Source organism: Dermacentor silvarum, chromosome 5 (genome assembly GCF_013339745.2).
Source record: "Dermacentor silvarum isolate Dsil-2018 chromosome 5, BIME_Dsil_1.4, whole genome shotgun sequence".
NCBI classification, from domain to species: Eukaryota; Metazoa; Arthropoda; class Arachnida; order Ixodida; family Ixodidae; genus Dermacentor; species Dermacentor silvarum.
In genome coordinates this window covers 20,715,506-20,722,833 of record NC_051158.1, presented here as the reverse complement: position 1 = coordinate 20,722,833, position 7,328 = coordinate 20,715,506, and positions in this window count along the sequence as shown.

Here is a 7,328-nt window from a genome sequence, read left to right as displayed (position 1 = left end):
GCATCTCCTGTACGATATCCTAAAAAATCACGAAAGGCCGTGAATTCAAAGTAACATTCCTTCAATTCGGCCGCCTGCAGAGCACAACGTTTCCCCGTATTCCGCCGCGTACAAAAGCACCTATTACCGCTACGGAAACATTCATGCTCAGACAAAGTTCCGGCGACCGCGTTCACGTTTGGGCATGCCTGCACGGCTGCCCTTCAACACAGGCGAAATAAAACAAATGTACGAAGCAAGTATAAACAACAAATCTACCGCTCCGCAGGGGATTTATTCCAAACAAACCGGTCGCCCGTGAAATCTCATCACCGAGCGGAAGGCTTATGACTTTCAATGGTTCTGCCCCTGGTCGCCCCACTCCGACGGCAGAGAAAAATTGTCGCACCCCCTATCTCGAGTTGACTCTACGTATTCGTAATCTTCTTTTCTTTTTCTTTCCCACTCTTCGTCGACATATTGAACTGCTTCTGTCTACATTGTCACCGTGGGGATCGGGAGTCGTTGGAGCGGATGATAGAGAAGCGAAATGGAACCGAGAGACGCTCCTACACTTTCCTCGAGCAACTTGCTGGATCCTCCCGTGCGCGCCCGAGGCTTGGAAAGAAAACAATTAAGGAACGCGCGCATTCGCGCGTTCCGGAGAGGCGATACGGGCGCGTACACAGTTCATATTCCGACACGTGTACGTTGGCGAGCAAGCCTTTCTTCGGGGATTCCAGCAGCTGCGGGAATGCCCGGAGAGGCGGAACAGTTTTGTCAATTTCGAGGCATGAGGTTGACTACAAGAGGAGAAAATGAAATCCACCCCGCAGGGGCGTCTGCGTAAGCAGGCGTTTGGTGTGTTGCGACACCACGGACCCGAGCACATGGGGGTTGGACCCTCCCGCGTGTAGCCGTGCGCGGCTTAGCCGTGTCTGGGGAAAGGGGGATCCTGGGGGTTGAGCCGAGGCCGGGTGTTTGGACCTTTAAGGCCCCCCGGCGGAGGCAACACACCTCTTCGGCCTCTGCTTCACATAGACGGCACCCCTGGGCTGACCCACCCAGGGGAAATCGGCAGTTGCCTTTTCCTATCCTCCTCTTAAATCTTCGTCTTTCTCTCTCACTTTCAATCTTTCCTGTCTCCTTCTTACTTCTTATATTCTGATTTTCCAGGCAGCTAGGGTTAACCTTGTGTGAGATAGCCAACCTTGGTTATATCATATTTGGTTATAGTGGTTGTGTACAGCTGGCGTTGGCAGGTCTTGTTCATAACAACCCTGTCGCGTCCCCTTGTTGGGCTCCGCGGTGGGCGGCTGGCACCGCTGCCGAAGTCACTTTAATTTGTATGGCTTCCTCATGCCCCAAACTCCCTGATCGCCCTCTCATAAAAAGAGGGCGCACCGATGAATCATTCAACTTCTTCAGAAAGGCCACCGAAATTTTTCCACGTTTCCACGTGATTCACTGTGAAAACGCCGACAAAAAAGCGACAAACATTTCACCCTTCTTAGTGTCAAAATGTCTCACGGAGGTGATTGGAAGTGGCTACAAAGCCACCAAGATGGCAAGTGGTGACCTTCTGATTGAGGTAAAAGACAAAATGCAGTACGAGAAACTCACAAACCTGGTGGCTTTTGGCGATAAAACCATATCTGTGACTGCACACCGAACAATGAACACCGTCAAGGGTGTGGTTTCAGACGGCGACCTCATGGATTTGACTGACGAAGAACTCCTGAATGGATGGAAAGAAGAAAACGTTATAAATGTACAACGCATAAAAATCAGGCGCGACAACAAAGAACTACCAACGAAACACATAGTACTTACTTTTGGCTCTAGCACACTCCCAGATGCAATAGAAACAGGCTACCTTAAACTGCGTGTAAGACCTTACATTCCAAATCCACGACGTTGCTACAAGTGTCAGAGGTTTGGCCATGCCTCTCAACGCTGCCGAGGACAACTAACTTGTGCGAAATGCGCTGCAAAAGATCACTCTGCTGATGAATGTACTGCTGAGGCCCATTGCGCAAACTGCGATGGCAGCCACCCTGCATATTCCAGATCTTGCGCAGCCTGGAAGAAAGAAAAAGAGATAATTACGATCAAAGTCAAAGAGAATATCACTTTCCGGGAAGCACGACAGCGTCTTTCGCCTTCATTTTCCATGAAAACTTCTTTTGCCGAAGTGGTGCAACAGGGGGCAGCATCACGACGGACCCCGGCGGTCGCCCAAGGTACGCGCAGCGTACTGAGGCGACTGCCACCCGCCCCCATGGTGGGAGCAGCTAAGGCTGCCCTGCCCTTCTCGAAATCGGCCACACCAGAGGCCTCCACTAGCGCTGGCAGCAGCCATCGCAGCTCGGAGGCTAAGGAGGACCCATCGGCCTCCGGGCTGGTGAAGCCACAGCCTTCGTCCCTCGAGGCGAAGGCTACACGACGTACACATCGCTCGTTAGAGCGAGTGTCCAGCGCTTCGGAAGAGGCTATGGACACTACTCCAAGCAAGGTGGTGCAGTCAGCACCTAAAGAGCGGCCAAATTCTTTGGACCGCTCTAGAAAAGACAGAACCAAAATTACAGGGCCGCAAACGGCTCTGTAGGCTAAAACACGTTCTTCTTCGTACACACAGCACCAACTTACCTTCACTATGGACACGCAAATTATGCAGTGGAACGTCAGAGGCCTTCTTAGGAACCTCGACGATATCCAAGAACTCCTTTACCAACACAATCCAAAAGTGCTGTGTGTACAAGAAACACACTTAAAATCAAAACATACAAACTTTCTCCGACAGTATGTTACGTTTCGTAAAGATCGCGATGATGCTCTCGCATCATCAGGCGGTGTTGCCATCATAATACACAAAAGCATAGCATGCCAACGTTTGCAGCTACAAACGCCCCTTGAAGCAGTGGCAGTTCGACTTGTTCTTCTAAACAAACTCATCACCATTTGCTCGCTTTACATACCCCCACATTACCACTTACACAAACATGAATTTCAGTCCTTTATAGACGAATTGCCAGAACCTTATCTTGTTCTTGGCGATTTCAATGCGCACAGCAGTCTGTGGGGCGACTCTCGTATCGATGCGCGAGGTCGTCTTGTTGAACAATTTCTTTTCTCGTCTGGTGCGTGCCTCCTGAATAAAAAGGAACCTACATTTTACTGTATTGCAAACAGAACATTTTCTTCTATTGATCTGAGCATAGCTTCCGCGTCTCTATTTTCTGAACTTAAATGGGAAGTTACCAAAAATCCTTACGGGAGCGATCACTTCCCAATACTGCTGAGAACAACCAAAGAAAATGAGTCCTCAGCACAAGCGCCTCGATGGAAGGTTGATACAGCGGATTGGGCGAAATTTCGAACTCTTACTAGTAGTATCTCCTGGGCTGACATGTCTTCGTTAGGAATTGATGCTGCTGTGGAGTATTTCACTACCTTCATAATTGATGCCGCTTCTAAATGCATATCGCAAATCAGTAGTGTGGCATGCAAACGCCGTGTCCCATGGTGGAACGACGAATGTAGGAGCGCTCGTAGGAAACAGAACAAAGCGTGGGGGCTGCTACGTGAGTATCCTACTGCGGAGAATCTTGTCAATTTTAAGAAGGTAAAGTCCCAAGGCAGGAGAACGCGCCGACAGGCCAGAAGAGAGAGCTGGCAGAAGTTTTTATCAGGTATAAACTCGTATACAGATGAATCCAAAGTCTGGAACAGGGTAAATAAGGTAAGCGGACGACAAACATATTCACTCCCTTTGGTAAGCACACAGGGCGACAGCTTGGAAGACCAAGCGAACTTCCTGGGCGCACATTTTGAACATGTGTCCAGCTCATCGCACTACTCGGAAACATTTAAACGATACAAAGCCAGAATAGAAGGACAGAAGCTGGAACGAAAATGCAAAAAACACGAGGCATATAACGAACCATTAAGATTAGCTGAGCTACAGGCATCACTAAACTGCTGCAATAATTCTGCACCAGGTGCTGACCGTGTCATATATGAAATGTTGAAGCACCTTCCCCATGAAACACAGAAAACCCTCCTTTCCCTCTACAACGCTGTATGGTCTTCCGGCGAGATACCGTCTGCCTGGAAGGAGGCCGTTATAATTCCTATCCTGAAACAGGGCAAGGATCCATCGTCTGTTTCGAGTTACCGACCTATAGCACTAACTAGCTGTCTCTGCAAAGTCTTCGAAAAAATGATAAACCGCCGCCTACTACATTTCCTAGAATCAAACAAACTGCTTGACCCATACCAGTGCGGTTTTCGCGAGGGTCGATCCACCACTGACCATTTGATACGTATTGAGGCGCAGATACGCGAAGCTTTTATTCACAAACAGTTCTTTCTGTCTGTATTTCTAGACATGGAAAAGGCCTACGACACCACATGGCGGTTTGGAATACTGAGAGACCTCTCCCACTTTGGTATACGTGGTAATATGTTAAATGTGATTGAGAGTTATCTGCTGAATCGCACATTCCGTGTGCGAATTGGCAATGTGTTATCACGACCTTTTGTGCAGGAAACTGGTGTACCCCAGGGAGGTGTGCTCAGCTGCACACTCTTTATCGTTAAAATGAACACAATCCGTGCTTCGTTACCACCCGCTATTTTTTATTCCATCTATGTGGACGATATACAAATAGGGTTCAAGTCCTGTAACCTCGCAGTTTGCGAGAGACAAGTACAGCAGGGGTTGAACAAAGTGTCTAAGTGGGCAGACGAAAACGGGTTCAAAGTAAACCCCCACAAAAGTTCTTGTGTTCTTTTCACTAGGAAGAGCGGTCTCGTTGCAGATCCTACTATCGAAATGTATGGACAACAAATACCTATGAACAAAGAACACAAGTTTTTAGGCATCATACTTGACTCTAAGCTTACTTTCACCCACCACATAAAACATCTCAAGGCGAAATGCCTGAAAACAATGAACTTACTGAAACTTTTATCTCGCACATCCTGGGGCAGCGACAGGAAATGTCTAATGAATCTTTACAAGAGCCTCATTCGGTCACGATTGGACTATGGTGCCGTAGTATATCACTCTGCCGCCCCGAGCGCGCTAAAAATGCTAGACCCTGTCCACCACCTAGGCATCCGCCTGGCCACTGGCGCATTCAGAACAAGCCCCGTCGAAAGCTTATACGTAGAATCCAATGAGTGGTCACTCCATCTCCAGAGAACATACATCAGCTTCACTTATTTTCTCAAAGTGCACTCCGATTGGGAACATCCTTGTTCTGTAACCATTAATGATTTGAAGTGTGCAACGCTTTTCTATAATCGACCCTCTGTGAGGCGGCCTTTCTCACTGCGTGTAAGAGAACTCAGCGAAGAGATGGATGTCCCACTTCTAGAACATAGCCTAATGCCTCCAGCTAAGATGTCACCGCCCTGGGAGTGGCAGGTGATAGAGTGTGATCTATCCTTTGTAGAGGTCACAAAGCACGCACCCGAGCTCGAAATTGCAATGCATTTCCGCGAACTTCAATCGAAGTACTCGTGCTCAGAATTCTACACCGACGCATCCAAGTCCCATGCTGGCGTATCTTATGCGGCTGTTGGCCCCTCTTTTTCTAAATCTGACGTATTGAACCCCCTAACAAGTATCTTCACAGCAGAAGCCTACGCAGTACTTTCTGCAGTGAAACATATAGACAAATTGAAACTACAAAAGGCAATAATATTCACAGACTCGTTGAGTCTTGTAAAAGCGCTAACATTACAAAAGCATAAGAATCCTGTTGTTATCGAGCTTTACTCACTCTTGTGTGACATTTACCAATCTCATAGACATGTAATAATATGCTGGGTGCCTGGTCATAGAGGCATCGAGGGCAATGTGCTAGCAGACCAGTTGGCCACATCAACTACATCGCAAGCTATTAATCCTGCCGCTACTATTCCCTCCACAGATCTGAAGCCTTTCCTACGAAACAAACTGCGAAGCCACTGGCAACGCTTGTGGGACGCCGAAGCAAATAATAAGCTCCACTTGATTAAGCCACAGGTAGGGTTCTGGCCCTGTACAACTAAAACACGACGAACTGATGTCCTATTCTGTCGTCTCAGAATAGGACACACATATGGTACTCACAATTTTCTATTGAATGGCAATGATCCTCCTACCTGTGGTAGATGTGGCGAGAGGCTCACCGTCCTCCACGTCCTCTTGGAGTGTCGGGAAGCCGAAAGAGAAAGAAAGAAACATTTTCCGCTAGCATATCGCTATTGTGTCCCTCTCCATCCCGCTATGTTTCTCGGTAAAGAACCGCTTTTTAGCACCAATGCAGTCCTCGCATTCTTGAAAGATGTTGTGCTACATGTTATCAGCCCAATAAGTTCATAGCACATCCTCTCTCCAGAGGATATTGCTGTGATAGTTCTTTTCTTTTTATAGCACATACCTCCAGGCCCTTGTGTTTCAAGGGCTCTGTTTAGGCACTTGTGCTTCTGGCCAAGTCTAGCATCTTTATTATTTTGTAAATCGCATCATTCCTTCGCAATGCATTGTTCATGTCCATAGTACACATAATCAGTCATTGCCATAATCTTATTACGTATATATTTTACGCACTTTACAGCGACTGTTTTTAGGCCCCTTTACAGCCATGTCACATCTAGTGTTAATATAGTTCACTATTCATGTACCACTATCATACCACTACCATTGTCTTGGCGCTCTTTGGCCACATCTGGCCCTTGCGCCAATAAACCACAATAATCAATCAATCAATCAAAATGAAATCCAAACTTTTAACAGCGGAGCCGTTTAAGGTCGAGGTATATCCCTACGGAGCGATGGTGTTCGCAATTTAGAGCGAAGTGGAGAGAGTGCGAAATAAGGAGAGGAGGTGCAGAGAGAGAAATAGAGAGACAGACAGAGAGCGAGAGAAATAAAGAAATAAATAAAACAATAAACTTTCTTTGCGAGGCGTGTTTCGAGCCCGGGTACCCACAGTCTGAAGGCGAGTGTCCTAACCACTAGGCTGTACATCCACCTTTCTTTTTCTTCATTGCATGTAATTATTAGTAGTTTTATGCGAAAATTAGTTCCGTTACATTTATACACGCATGAAAAAACAAATGCAAACACGCTGCGCAGTCCAATGAAAGTTCAAACATCGGGCAAATAAACGCAAGCGTCCAGACACCCACGCTTGCAGAACACGCATTTACGGGAACCCCACGATTGAGTTGTACCGACGATTGTAACACAACTTGCTATGGGCGAGAGAAAGCGTTAATGAGAGCGAGCGAGAGAGAAAGATAGTGAAAGAGAGATAACTCAGAAAGAGAAACACAGATAGAGAGAAAGAGAG